This window comes from Pongo abelii, chromosome 12 (assembly GCF_028885655.2).
Source record: "Pongo abelii isolate AG06213 chromosome 12, NHGRI_mPonAbe1-v2.0_pri, whole genome shotgun sequence".
Lineage (NCBI taxonomy): Eukaryota > Metazoa > Chordata > Mammalia > Primates > Hominidae > Pongo > Pongo abelii.
Genome location: NC_071997.2, coordinates 32,255,062 through 32,270,368, shown reverse-complemented (window position 1 = coordinate 32,270,368; position 15,307 = coordinate 32,255,062). Strand labels below are relative to the sequence as shown.

The 15,307-nt window shown below is 43.9% G+C and overlaps 1 pseudogene; it reads left to right on the top strand.

The window, feature by feature from the left end:
* Window positions 1-6,919: 6,919 nt before the first annotated feature.
* LOC129057515 (cilia- and flagella-associated protein 144-like) lies at window positions 6,920-7,574 on the top strand (annotated as a pseudogene).
* Window positions 7,575-15,307: the final 7,733 nt, after the last annotated feature.

The following is a 15,307-nucleotide window of genomic DNA, read 5'->3' as shown; positions in this document are numbered from 1 at the left end:
ATTGAGCCCTCAGCCATCCTAGCCAGCTTCTGCTTACAACAGAGCCCCAAATCCTCATCACCTATAGCCCAAATCCTCATCATCTCTTGCCCCTGAGGTGACAGTACCCTTACCAGCCCCTAAGCAGGGAGGGGCAAAGGGTGAGACAGGCTAGTGGCAAAGGTCCCTTTTACATTTGCTCTCTGGCAACAGCACATTAACTGCAGTCCTCAATTATGTCCCCGTCATACTTGGCTCAACATTGTCCTGTACAGTTAAAAATTGGTGAGTAAAGCAATGTGAGAATGTGAAAATTGGACACTAAAGTTATAATAGGAAAATTATCACCTTGCTTCTAATGCCAGTAGAAGTACAGTAGTTATGCCAAGAGGTTACTTAACATTATATTATGATTGGTAAAGACTCTGTTTTCTGATTACCATGAAACAAAGCTAGAAATAATTAACAATGTTACATGCAAACAAACTGAACTGCTAGGAAAAAAGAAAGGCAACAACATTGTTTAAAATGAAACTCAAAAATCAAAAATCAAAACTTAAGTATCTTAATTAATATTAATATTATTATTTATTATTAATAAAATACCCAGAAGAATGCTGCATAGCAAACTTCTGGAATACAGCCAAAGCTGTACTGGGAGGGCAATTGTTTAATTCTTAAAAAAATAAAGTATTTGAATGAAGTTGCTAAGTACTTATTCTGAGAATTTAGAAGACAATCATGAGAGTCACAAATAAACTTGAAAAAAAAAGAGGGAGAAAGACTTAAAGATAAAATTAATTGGTTAAGAGAAAATGTTTCCATTGATAAATTCAAGTGGAATAGAGGGTAGATGGTAAAATAAGCATCTCTGCATAGTTAAGTCACAGGAGGGAGAAGTGAAAGTGAAAGTAAACAAAGTTAGAGATGAAACAAAGAACAATACTTCAAACATTCAGAACATTGACTGCTTTTAGAAAGATTACTTTATATCTCCATATAGTAATTAATTAGAAAATTATATGTGCATTGTTTCTAGATAAGAGTAAATTACCAAACTAAAGAAACAAAAAAGAATCAAATCAATAAATGTGTTAGAAATGACAAACACAATTTAAGAATAATCACCAAAGTAGTACCTGACTCAGATAGTTGCCTTCACATCTGTAAAGAAGAAATCATTTCCAGCCTATATTAACACTGCCAGAGCCTATTAAAAGAGGAAAAGGTTTGTAATTTGCTTTATAAAGCCAGCATAATTTCTTTTCTTTTTTTTTTTTTTTTTTTTTGACACAGAGTTTCACTCTTGTCACCTAGGCTGGAGTGCAATGGTGCTTTCTCAGCTCACTGCAACCTCCACCTCCTGGGTTCAAGTGATTTTCCTGTCTCAGCCTCCCAAGTAGCTGGGATTACAGGTGCCTGCCACCATGCCTGGCTACTTTGTTGTTGTTGTTTCTTTGTTGTTTTTGTTTTGTTTTGTTTAGTAGAGAGGGGGTTTCACCATGTTGGCCAGGCTGGTCTCGAACTCCTGACCTCAGGTGATCCACCCACCTCAGCCTCCCAAAATGCTGGGATTACAGGTGTGAGTCACCACGCCCAGCAAGCCAGCATAATTTCTACAGGACGGAGTTAGTAAATGTAAAGATTCATTCGTAATTTCATTTGCAAATATAAATGAAAATTCCAAATAAAATTAGATAAATGAAGCACATTAACAAATATAAGTACACTGTATACTCAGGAATTCAAAGATGGCTTAATATCAGGAAATGTATCAATACCCTTCATTATACCAAAAAGTCAAAGAAGAAAAATCATATAATCATCTTAATAGATGCCAAAGACTCCTATGACAAAATTCAATACAAATTTTCAAAATTTAAAGCTTTTAGTCAACTAAGAAGCCTAGAAGATCATTTAATTTAAAACAATTTAAATGTAAAATAATTAAAATTTTTAAAGAAAATGAAAACAGCCAACATCATAACTAAGAGTAAAACCACAGAGACATGTCCCCTCTCATTCCTATTAAGCAAAATTTTAGACAGTCTAACAATTAGACAGGAAAAAGAAACAAACGCCACAAATAATGGAAACAAAAAGACAAGTTTATTACTATTTCCGGTTATGACTATCTATATAAACAAAATAAATCTGCCAATAAAATAAAATAAACAGCAGTTGACAAGTTAAAATAAAAGTAGAAAAACCAGAATTTCATCAGCCGGGAATTAACTATGAGAAAAAAAAAGGAAAAAAAAATTCCCAATACCAACAACAAAACAATTTCTGAGAAGAAACTTTTAAAGAAACTTAAGCCAGGATCTATGTGAAAAAGTACTGTTATATTAAGAGATATTAGAGAAATATTGTATTAAGAGATAGTACTTGCTTCTAGAGAGGCATAAAAGTGTAAGTTAGCATATATTCAAAACAATTAAAATCAAAATACCAATAGAAACTTAAGACACTAATGAATGAACAAGAAGAGTCAAGAAAGTGCAGACAAAAGTATAACGATAAAGGTGGCTGGTATTGCCAGATGTTAAAATACATTATAAAATAAAAATGGTCTGTGTTTATGCCTATGTTCCAGGATTGGGGATGACTTCTTTGTGCTTTTTGCATTTTCAAGTTTTTTTTCAAGTATTTATGAGCAGAGAAATCTTTAAAAATGTAATACCACTAAGTCTTTCTCCAGCTGTGCCTGTTCAGGGGTCCCACACCCTTCTCCTTCTCCTCGTTCTTGAGTTCTTCACCCCAACCTCCACCTTCTAGTCCCCCCTTCATTCTTGACTTCATGCTTTGAGAAATTGAAGTCTTTGTGGGGGCTCTGAACACTTCTCATGATTTTATGCTGCTTCTTTGTGTGAGACAAGGTCTTTGGTCACATCCACCTCCACCCCATCCATCTTTTCCAGCCGACATTCCTTTATGTGGGGTTCACATTCTCCAGAAAGTTCTCTCTGACCTCCCATGCCCCATTTCCCTTGCCCTTCCTACACAATATGAAAATTAAACATAATAAAATTGATTCAAGAAAAAGAAACTTTGGTTGAAGGTGATATTTCGCTATGGAAGGGGGGTGTCTTTTATTGTCTTTGCTGAAATCTCTTCTACTTATTTCTTAATTGAGTTACTTTCAAGATTCATGTCTTACTCATGTTTGAAACAGACTTCAAACCAGTTTATTGATCTCAACTCAAAAATACTTTTTAAACACAAATTAGATATATTACTAGGGATGTTTATAAGCTTATTCTTCAGTCAGATTTCAATAATCTGTTTGAAAATTGGCATAAAGAAATTTAAAGCCCAGAGATTTTAAAAAGCGTTTACAAGTAGAGCCTCTATTGAGATATCCAGAGCAGAAAGGGTACCCTCAAGTGGCTTACACTAAATTTTATTGTTCAAAATATTCTAGAATGTTACCCGTTGTGGCCCCTGTCTGTTTTACTTATATCTATTATAGCATCAGTGATCTAAATATTTTTCTGAGCTTTTAGACCTTCAATGGTTTCTTTTTGAACTTCCACAATGGGTTCTTATGATTCTTCTTTATCTCCTACGATATTTTCTCATTAGTTTTATTTTCCCCCTTTTAAAAGGAAGGGTTTATTAGTGAACTCAGCAGTTACAAGCCAAGGGGGTGAAAAAGTCAACTCTCTATTCAAGAGCAACTAGGAGTAAACAAACTTGCCCTTTTAGCTGTGAATTCACACCTGGTCATGGTGGTGAGGAGGTGAGCAAATCAGGGCTACCTGGCCATAGAAACAAGTGTGTATTATCAGCAAAATTTTTGTGTGTTTCTACAGCCTGTAGAAACACACAATCTTGGTGCCTAAGATGTCTTATCTTAGGCACCAATATCAAACCAAGACAAAAAGGAAAACTTCGTCATACTCTGATAGTTCTAGCACATGGTTCCAGCTAAAAGAAAACGCAAAATTTTAGAGCTGTCCCAGGTCATTGCCCTAAGCTCCCCTCCTTAGAACAACCAGAGCAAAATGCAACCCACCAAATCACACCATGTTCAGAAATTGAGTCATTATGGAAAACGCATTGTTGCATAATGACTTATCTAATTCATCTATGTTGATTTAAGCAGTCTGTAAATCAGGCCTTTTAAAAAGAGAAAAAGGAAGAGATCTCTCTTTATTTGGGCATGTCAGGTATGAAAAGGAAATTTTCTAAGCATCCCAAACTCCCCAGATGGAACCAGGACGGGCTGGGCTCACAATCTGGGCAAACTTCTTCAGGACAGAGAAAGGTGGAGAGTTCTTTGATGACAATATGCCCACTTAACCCAAAGCATGGCTGTGCTTAGCCCCCATTTGTATAGTTGCTTGGCTTGTTCTTGTGTTTTGAAGCACCATCGGAACAACCCAAGTGTACCAGTGACAGCCCCAGTCCCTTCCTGGGTGTGCCCTTCCTCTCTAGCACCAGCCAATCGCCTGAAGAGACCCACCGACAGCCCATCTGCTCCACACTGCCTCATTAGGGATCAGCCCTCACTCTTTCACTTATTCCTAAAGTTTGTGTGTCTAGGAGTGGGGAGAAGTGATGGAGTAGTAGAGGATTATGACATTTATTGGTTCAAATTTAATTCTGCTTTCATAACTATAGAAAGCATTTGTCTGGCTAGGTTATGCCAAGTAGATATAGTAAAAGTTGTTTCTCGGCCAACAAACACATGAAAAAATGCTCAACATCACTCATCATCAGAGATATACCAATTAAAACCACAATGATATCGTCTTGCACCAGTCAGAATGGCTGTTAATAAAAAGTCAAAAAAACAACGCAAGGACACAGAGAAAAAGGAATGCTTATACACTGTTGGTGGGAATGTAAATTAGTTCAACCTCTATGGAAAACAGTGTGGAGATTTCTCAATTAACTAAAAATAGAACTACCATTTGACCCAGCAATCCCACTATTGGGAATCTGCCCAAAGGAAATGAAATCATTACATTAAAAAAGACACTTGTACTCAGATGTTTATTGCAGCACTATTCACAATAGCAAAATCATGGAACCAACCTAAATGTCCATCCACAGTTGATTGGATAAAGAAAATATGGTAAGGAATAGTATATAGCCATAAAAAAGAATGAAATCGTGTCCTTTGAAGCAACATGGATGGAGCTGGACGCCATCATACTAAGTAAAATAACTCAGAAACAGAAAGTACAGCACTACATGTTCTCACTTAAAAGTGGGAGCTAAACAATGAGTACATATGAACATAAAGATGGAAGTAACAGACATTGGGAACTCCAAAATGGAGGAGGATGGGATGGTAGTGAGGGATAAAAAATACCTGTTGGTTACAATGTTCATATTTTGGTGATGGGTACACTAGAAGCTAAATCTTCACCATTATGCAATATATCCACGTAACAAACATGCACATGTACCCAGGAATTTAAAATGAAATAAAATAAATATTTAAAGATTTTTAAAAATTATTTTAAAGAGTAAAACATCAAACCAAGGAACACGGGGGCCAAGGGTAAGCTAGGAAACGCCCAGATCTGCTCTGACGCGCCCCCTGCAGGATCCCCTCCAGACATGCAGCAGAGGCAAGGCCGCTGGTGCGCGCTTGGGGCCGTTTTGCCTTCTCTCTTATTTCCCCTCCTGCCCCAAGTTCTAGCCCCACCTGCTTTGTCACCCACCGCCAGCCTATGAAGGTTCCCTCTCTGGTCCTTCGTGTCCCATGGGTAAAATGGACCTAGCATGTCTAATTGCGCATGTTCCCGCAGTGATGTGAGGGACTGAAGGGCTTTCAACGCCGCGCTGTCCTAAGGGAAGGCGCCTGGGGCACTGACTTCGTCATCTTTTCCCAGATCCTGCTCAGAGCCGCTCTCCCAGGCCCCCGGCCTCTAACTGTATTCTAGCCCCCTGATCAGCCTTTGCCTGCTGAGGGCAAAACTACAGGGTACAAGAACAGGGGTTGCTATGTCGTCCCATTTCCTCTGTCTTCCATTTCCCCTGTTCAGTCCTAAACCCGGAGATGGGGCCCTGTGCCGACCGGCGGGGCGCTCCCGGCTTCGGGTGGGGCGCGGGTCACAAAGCGCGTTCCGCCCTGGAACGCCCGGAGGAGATAAAAGCCGCGCAGGCCCCGCGCTCGCCGCGCACTCCGACAGTTCCGACGAGGGAGCGCTGCACTCGCTCAAAATGACTCGAAAGCTGCCCCGCCTCTCCGCCTTCCAACCCCGGCGCCCGCTCGGCGCCACCCCGCAGCGCCCTGGCAGTCAGCTCTTCTTTCCTCCCATCCGTCGCCCGTTTCTGGACCCGCAGACTACGCTCCTGTTCCATCCCACCTACTCGTCCTTCTGCCCCATCTGCTACCCGTCTCTCAACCAATTCGTCCCCGTCCACTACCCCGTCGTGGGCATCGCCCTGCCGAGCTCTTCCTGCCTGAGTCTTCACAAGGGCTGCATCTGCCGCCCGCATGTCCGTTGGGGACCCAACTTCCACTACGTCCCTCCCTATCCCCCCACGCCCCCGCCCAGCCCCTGCTTTTAGAGCCTGCCTGCAGCCCGCTCCCACCCAGCCACCCACGCGGCCCTGACGATCCAGGATCCCGCGGAGAGGACCCTGCAGGCACCGTGCTCGGGCAGCGAAGGAGCGGAACCTGGGGTCCCCGCGGCCTGGCTGTGGACACGGGGACGCAGGACCACGGACACCCACCCTCGGCCTCCGCTGCCTGCTCAGCCAGCCGCGCCAGCCTCTGCATTTGGCAATGGCTTCCCCGTGGGCCTTGGTCTGGAACCACCGAGCAAACTGCAGGCCCGAGACGGAGAAGGGAGAGCACGAGGAAGCAGCGCCTCTGCTCGCTGGGAGGGAAACGACTGGCCAAGGTGAGGCCTAACCACATGCCCATGACCTCCGGGTCTGTCCTGTGACAGGAAGCCCTTTCCTGGAGGTGTCCACGGGCGGTTGGGGTAAGGGCTGGGTCGCCAGGAGCTGGGGCTGTGGGAGCGCTGTTGCCTGGAGACTGCGTGGGACACCGTTGCCTGGAGACGGCAGATGCCCGGGGCCAGGGAGAGAGGCACCAGGGAGCAGAGAGCGCATCGAACCAGATGGAGCAACGCCAAGGCCATGGGGGGACACCCCAGGGAGAAGGTGATCCAGGATGAGGTCCGTCAGAACCAGATCTTGCAGGAGCTGTACCTCAAAGAACTACCAGCCCAGAACGTCTATGCGCGGTATCACGTGAACCCCTCCACGAGGTCCACAGATCACCAGGAAGCCCACGTCTTGGCATGGTAACCTGGAGGAGCCTGGAGACGCCAGGTTTCGGAATCTTATTCGCCACGCTGCCCAGGGACCAAGGAAGAGGGACCCAGACACAGACCGAAAACCAGGAAACTGCATGGGACTCAGAGCCCACCCTCAACCCAGACTGCCCAGATCGCAGGCTGAACCACTGCAGGGTCTGCAATGACATTGCTCTGTACAAGGCTCAGATATGGAGCCTGGGAGGAGATGATGGCCACCAGTGGCATCCCAGCAGTGGACTGAGGCCCTGGATTTCATGCCCTAAGTGTGCACTGCCCCAAAAAATAAATTTTTTATGTTACTTTTGAGCCATTGTATAATTTATACCAAAACACACTCATGATAGGAACCCCAAACCTAGTATGGCTTTTTTATCTCTTTTCCAAGGAGAAAAACTTACATGATTTCATAGAAAAATTCATACTGCTATGGTGATATCAATCAGAAAGAGGTCTGCAGGAAAAGACTAACATATTGAGGCTTGTATTTGTTAGGATTCTTTCCATTGTGAGAAACAGAAACCAAATTTAAGCAGAAAAGAGAAATAGTTAACTCCTAAACTTCAGAGTTCCAAGGAATTCAGGCATGACAGGATCCAGGGACTCAAACAATGTCACAGATCTCTCTTGGTCTCTCTTTGCTTCTCTGATTCTGCTTATCTCTGACTCTTCACTTTTGACATGATTCATTCTTGACGCTAACAATATCTATCCTTGTGGAAGGAAAGACTGCTACCAGCAAAGCTATACCCACATTTCAGAGACAGAGTAGGAGAGGGAGCAAGAGACAGAGACAAATTTTCCCACCTAATCCAGCTGAAAAGAATGTCTGAGGATTTAGGTTCATCTATGCTGTGTTACAAAGCTGCCTGCAAACTGTGCAAACCATACCATGTTAGGGTTGACCAAGCCTGGGCATGGACTCACGGGACCCAAATGCACACAAGAAGCTTCCTACTGGAATCAAAGGAAGGGTGAGAAAACGTACTGCTCACACCCAAAGTGTAGTCTATTACAAACTTACATATTCTCCAGGAATAAACTATAGAGTAGGAGGGAAACTGTCACTTAGGGGCACTATGGCTTATTGAATTTCGGAGTCAGCCAGCCCTGGGTTCAAATACTATGGAGTACTAGGAAAAGCGGTCAAAACTCTCTGAAGCCTGATGTAGGCATGTGCAAAATATACCTCAGCAGGTTCTTGTAAAGGCTTGTACAGCAACTGCCTGGCACATACTAAATGCTCAACAAAACATGAATCCTTAGAGTGGTCAGCAGCACCATTTCATGATGCTGAGTGTAGTTTGCTGTGACTTGTTTATATGTTTAGACAAGACACCTGCATTCATTCAACGTTGTCCTGCCTTGTCCTTTTGTCCAAAGAACATTGTAACATCATCCCCAGAGTGGTGCCCACTTATGCCTTCTCCCCACAGCAGCCCACACTAAATGTCAATTCTGTACTCCTTTCCTATAACAAAGCTTCCATTTTGTCTCCTTTCTATCTCAGCCATCAAATTGAAATGCAATCAAATAAATGTACCCTTGCAAGTGTGTGAATGAAGCTGTTGGAGACATTAATAAAATACTATTGCTGATTGCACACATTAACTATTTTAAAATCTTAATTCTAGAAATGTATGTAGTAGTAGACTGGTCTCCACCAGAGATGTTTTAGAGCAACACAGCTTTCCAGCATCTCTAAAATGTTACTGGGTAGGTAACTGCCTATATAGAAAGCCAGGTCTAACTGAGACACAGTATCAAGCAATAGGCATCAATTTTATTATTTTTGTCAATAATAAAAGTCTGTTATTGTCATTCAAGCCAATAGCAGGCTTTTATTCGGGACATAGAATCAATGGCCTTTGGTGTTTCAGACATAAGCTGTTCCCAAAAGCTTGAGCCCAGAATAAGGTAACAAAAGCATCCTACATTAAAGCTGGAAGTGAATAAGATTATGATAAACTCACAAGTAACCTTGTGAGACAATCTTAGATTGTTTCGTATGTTATATTTTGCTATATATAACTAACATAAATATTGTGCATATTATTCTGAAACTTTTTATCAACATGGCTTGAAGTTTACCCATGTTCATACATGTAGCTGAAGTTCATTGTTTTTAAACTGCAGATAATAGTGGATTTGGGGGATGTACACAGCTTCTCTGTACTCCTATCCACAGACATATTTAGTCTGCTTCCAAATTTCCACAGTTACAAATAACACATCAATAAATATTCTTATGCACATGCCCTTGTTTGCATGAATGAGAGCTTCTTTAGGCTATGTGCCTAGAACAGCTATGAGCATTATGGCTAAATGCTCTCTCCACAGTGATTCTACCAACGTGCAGTAAGTTCAACAGAGAAGCATCCCTACTGCCCCATGACCTCACCAACATTGCCAGGCCCTTTAAACTTTGCTAATCTGTAAGACATAAAGCAGTAACTATGTGTAATGACACATCCCTTATTATTAGTGAGGTTGGGCTCTCCTATGGGTCTTGATTATTTGGTGTCCTGTGGCTTTGAATTTCCTGTTTATATTGTTTGTCCATTTTTCTATTGTCTTTTTTCTTTGGTTTTCAGAAGTTCTTTTAGAAAATATGGTGTCAGATGCCACACAGTATCTTTCCTCTTGTTCAAGATCTTCAGCAGAGGCTGAGGCTGAAGACAGAACATGCTGAGCGCCAGCCACAAGCCCACTGAGACAGACGTTCCCTAGGAACTGGTCCCACCCACACCCCCACCCCAATGAACAACCACTCCACATATGAGGAGAGCTCACGGGTTGTCTTTGGGCCTTTGTGTTTGGTTCATGAAAAGAGCTTATTTCTTCCTCACTCTACCAGGGCGAGGGGAGATCCCCAAGAGAATTATTCCAAAACTTTGAGTGCCATCAATGAAGTGGGACTGGATTTTGATTCCTGCTGTGCACCTGATTAGCTGATAGATTCACTGTACTGTCTGTCCCTGAGTCCCTGAACTAGAGAAAAATAGACTTGAGAAGAGGTGGTGTAGTGAGGCCCTGCCCAATGGAGTGGGCCATGAATGCATGCTCCCCTCAAAGTTGGGCACATGCCACGAGAGATTCTGATTCCTAAGAAGTAGGGAAATGGAGCCCCAGCGCACCTGCAGACCTGAAGGTAGACCGTGGCGGGAAGCTGAGATAGAAGCTCCAGGCACAAAGCAGCACAGGCCCCACAGGTGTGCGTGTGAGGCCACCCACTGCATGGCAGCCTGAAAGCACAGCTGGGTCCTCTCCTCAGATGTGAGCCCCTTGTAGGACATGAAGGTGTCACCATCCATCCACTTGATGCCCTTGGGCAATGAGCAGCGATGGCAGTTGTGGTACCCCAGGCAGAGCCATCATATGTAGTCAAAGATGTAGACATGGTTTTTTCCCCCATCTCTCACTGCTCCAAATGAGGTGGGAGAGATGGAGGAAGAGGACAGGTGTGTGACAGCAGCCCATCACCACCTTTATTCTACCCACTAGTCTCAGCTCCCATCTCCCATGAGTGGAGTAGAGGAAAAGAAAAGCTTGGAATCAAATGATTAAAGTTTTAACATGAACCAGAGCTGAATCTGATAAACCCCAAATGACTCTTCAAAGCACCAGAAGTGACTGCAAAACTATGGAACCTAGCAGAAATAACTGAAGGGAGCTTCTACCTAATGGAAAAAAAGGGCTTGACTGGGGGAAAAAATCATGTTTCTACCATGCTGCCTTGAACTCAATTACCTGGCTACACCTGTCTTCCACCTGCCACAACAGCCTATGGGGCTGTTGTGATTATAAAGTGACATTTCATTTGACACTCTTCCTACCTTGATCGCACATCTCTAGAAAAGGCTACCCCAAAATGTTCACCCATCCAATCCTGAAGCCTAGGGCTGAGTGTTGTGTCTTTAATTCATTCATTCCTCTGTGTTTCTGAGGCAAGAAGGAGGCATGTAGAATCCGGGCTCCAGTCAGCTCTCTGCATGCGTTTCTATTGCTTCCTGTCAAATCAAGTTGCATGTTCTTTTTAGAATCCCTTTAGGAAGTCGAGGAAAAACACCAGGGCACTCCCTGCAGGATGCGTGGAGCAATCGCGGGAGCCCTCACTTGGGTTTGGGACTTAACGCTGCTCATCTGCCTGGGTTGTAAGGTCCCTTCTTTGTCACTGAGGTCAGACTACCAGATACCTCCCTGGAACATCCACAGGGTTCGTGTTGTGGCGGACAGACCCTCAGGGGCAGACAGAGCGAGGTGAGGACGAGCCCTGAGGACTGGCCATTCTTTCCCAGGCCGCTCCGTCCTCAGCAAAGCGGGACCGACCCTCTCTCCACCCCGTGCCACCGGCACCGCCACCCCTCCCCACGGGCCAACGGGACCTCCAAGCATGATCTCAGTACTTATTTCAGGCTGGTTTCACCTGATGACAATTTCCCCGAGTATCGAGGGAAAACCACTATAGATTATTTATTCTAAATAAACCAAAACAACGTCCCAAATGGACACGCCTGGTGAAGGTTTTAGCCATGGGTTTAATTGAAACCACAGCTTGGAGGAGAGCACAACTCTGTTTCAAGCTCCTAGATGGCTCCTGGCCGCAACGCTTTCCCACACTCAGGCCTGATGTGGTGTGGAGCAGGGCCATCACCTGGCCCCTAGGTCAGAAACAGGTGCTGGAGCTGTTGCCTCTTCCTCAGGTGGGTGCTGGGGGTGTCACAGTCAGGTCAGCCACAACCCCTTGTGATTAGTGTTGCATTTTTTAAAAAGAAAGAGAAAAAAAGACTCTCTCATCAAATGACTTTCTTCCATGATTTTCTTCCTGCTCTCTCTCTGCATCTCCTCACTCCCCGACCCCCAGCCATCTTTCCACGCCTTCCTTGTGGCTGTCTCCTCCATCCATTAGATCATGCATGCCATCAGGGCAGAGACATGCCTCTATGCTCACCTCTGTATCCATAGAGGAGGCCCATGTGTTCAATGAGTGGCAGAAGGTGACAATAAAACTGCAAAAGGCCAGTATGGGACTTATGTAATAGCATGGCTAAATGACTACCTGAGTTCTCTCATTTCCCCCTAAAGTGGTTACCATGCACCTTTGGCTTGGAAGGTAGACAGGTGGCGTGGAGGGAAGTACAAGATTGGTCCTTTGAGATCCCTAAATGCTCTTTCACAGAGGTGAGGATTCCAGGAAACCAAACAAAGCCCACCTTTTGGTCTCACACCCTAGAGAGGTGGGACAGGCACCCTCCTAACACAAGGTTGCCCACTGGACTCTTGGGAGCTGCCTTGAACAAGGCCTGAAGGGATACCCGGTGCTCAACACTGAAACAGAAATCCACCACTGTTTGATAGTTGTCCTTCAAACCCCTAGGTTGGATTATAGATACAAATAAAATTAGGCCAAACCATCCTTACCTTGCTTGGAAGCCATACTACAGATATGAAAATTAACTTTGGCAGGAGAGACCCGAGCAAATCTCATCATTGCTCTTGCGTCCAAGTTCCCATCATTCATCCACTGGGCCAAGCTCTGTGGAAGGTCTGGGGTGCCAGCAGTGTTCTGAGGGTCCTCAATTCCAGAGAAGGCCATGGCTGTACCTTCCAAAGCATTTATTTATTGGCCATGGTAAGAGCTGAGAGATAAAGACCCTTAATTTTCACACAGAATAAAATAGAGCCTACCTATTACTCATTCAATCAGAAAAGCTTTGTGGGCATTCTGACACCTGACTGATTTTGCTTGAAACAGAAAAGTTGGAAAACTGGAAAAAGAATTGATTTTCAAGCATGGGGGCTGGGAGTAAATGTCCTACCATTGCCCACCCACCTGCGCCCAATCAAGTACTTGGCTTTCTTACTTCAATGAGCAGATAATTGATTGCCCACAAGAAGACCTACAGTCTTCTCAAGATTCCAAGCATCCCCTTTAGAAATGTCTCTAGAGCCTGGTGTGGTGGCTCATACCTGTAATCCTAGCACTTTGGGAGGCCAAGGTGGGCAGATCACCTGAGGTCAGGAGTTTGAGACCAGCCTGGCAAACATGGTGAAACCCCCGCCTCTACTAAAAATACAAAAATTAGCCGGATATGGTGGCATGCACCTGTAGTCCCAGCTACTTGGGAGGCTACGGCAGTAGAATCACTTGAACCCAGGAGGTGGAGGTTGCAGTGAGCCGAGATTATGCCACGGCACCCCAGCCTGAGTGACAGAGCGAGACTCCATCTCAAAAAAAAAAAAAAAAAGTCTCGAGAGTATCTATGCCCTGTCAACTGTGATATGTGAAATGAAATCAGAGAGAGTGACATGAAAGCAGGGTCGGGAATAGCCCAACATCCCAAGCTTTCTCTTCATTTTAGGGGACTTCAGCCTCCTCACAGGAGAGCAGCTCTCCACTGCAGCCTGCTGACCTCAAGCCCCCGCCTCCTCCATCCTCTTTCTCTCTGGGACCACACACATGGGAATCATAAACACAAAACACCCTGAGACTCACTATGGGCTTTTTTTGTTGTTTTGCCTTGGTTGGGGCTGGGAAAAGAGATAACACCAGTCAGGTTTTATGGCTGCTACTGTTTTTAATTAACCTGCTCTACTAGAGTAGGTACTGGGAAAGGCCAGATGGTTCTCCCCTTTTGTTTGGAGCTCTGAGCTTTCTCCACCCCTGTGTTATGGCCTGTTAACTTTTTAGGATCCATCCAACTGGATGGAAGCAATGGCAGAGTCTGACTCTGCAGGCGTGCCTTTGCCACCCCTAGGGAGGCCTGCTTGAGAAAGTGCCCTACTGAGAATCACCAGCAGCAGAGCAAGTGCAATGGATAAACATACAAGACAGGGGACTAGCGGGGCTGGGAATTGCACAGCCACACCCTGAAACAGAGAAGTGTATAACTAGGTCCTTCAAGACCAAAAACATCCCATCATAGCCTGTTGATCATTTCTTTTGAAATGCACAAAAAATATATAAAACAAGAAATTCCCCAGTGTCATTACCAAACTAGGAACTCAGGCTTGAGCCTGGGACACCTTAGAATACGTTTTGCCTTCTGACATCTTCAGCCAGCATTGGCGGGAGTCACAACTGGTACAAGCTTTCCGGAGGGAAATTTGGAAGAATGCATCAAATGATCAGATATAAATCTATTTAATAGATAAATTCTTCTATTTCCAGTAATTTATCTAAGGCAAATGATCAGATGAATGCACTTTGTTTGTAAAAGTAACAAATGGAACAAACCTAAACATCCATGTGATGGTTCATCTTACATGTCAACTTGTCTGGGCTGAAGGATGTCCAGATTAAACATTATTTATGGACGTGTCTGTAAGGGTGTTTCCAGCGGAGATTAGCACTGGAATCAATGGACTCAGTAAGACAGAGAGCCTTCCCCAGAGCAGGTGGGCATCATCCAAATCCCTTGAAGGCCTGAATAGAACACAAAGCAGAAGAAGGAGAAATTCTTCTCCACCCCTTTTCAAAATCTGCCTCACTCACTGCTTGAGCTGAACCATCTCATTTTCTGCCTTCAGACTGGGATTTAAATCATCAGCGCCACTGGTTCTCAGGGTGTTGGACTCCAACTAAAGAAATATTTCACTGGCCTTCCTGGGTCTCCAGCCCGCAGAGCGCGGATTGTGGGTCTTTTCAGCCTCCATGATCATGGGAGACAGTTCTTAATTTTGTATATATATAAAAGTCATATTGGTTCTGTTTCTCTAGAAAACCCTGACTAATGCAATTCATAAATCTAAGATTGGTATTGCAAGATCAAATCTATGTGAATATTCATACATATACCAAAAGGATAATGAATATTTTTATAACTTCCTGTTTTCATAAATTTACCCAATGAGAAAATAATCAGGGAGGAAAAAGCTGTTTATATTTTGAAAACAAAACAAAATATCTCCATCCCTAGTTTCATCCGGCTGTTCAGAATAGCCAGGATGTCTTATTTCACAGCAGACTTGTGTAAGTGTCTGAGGGTTGAGAGTTTCTTTGTTTTTAAAAATCTTTTCAACTGCTCTATTTTTTCATGAAT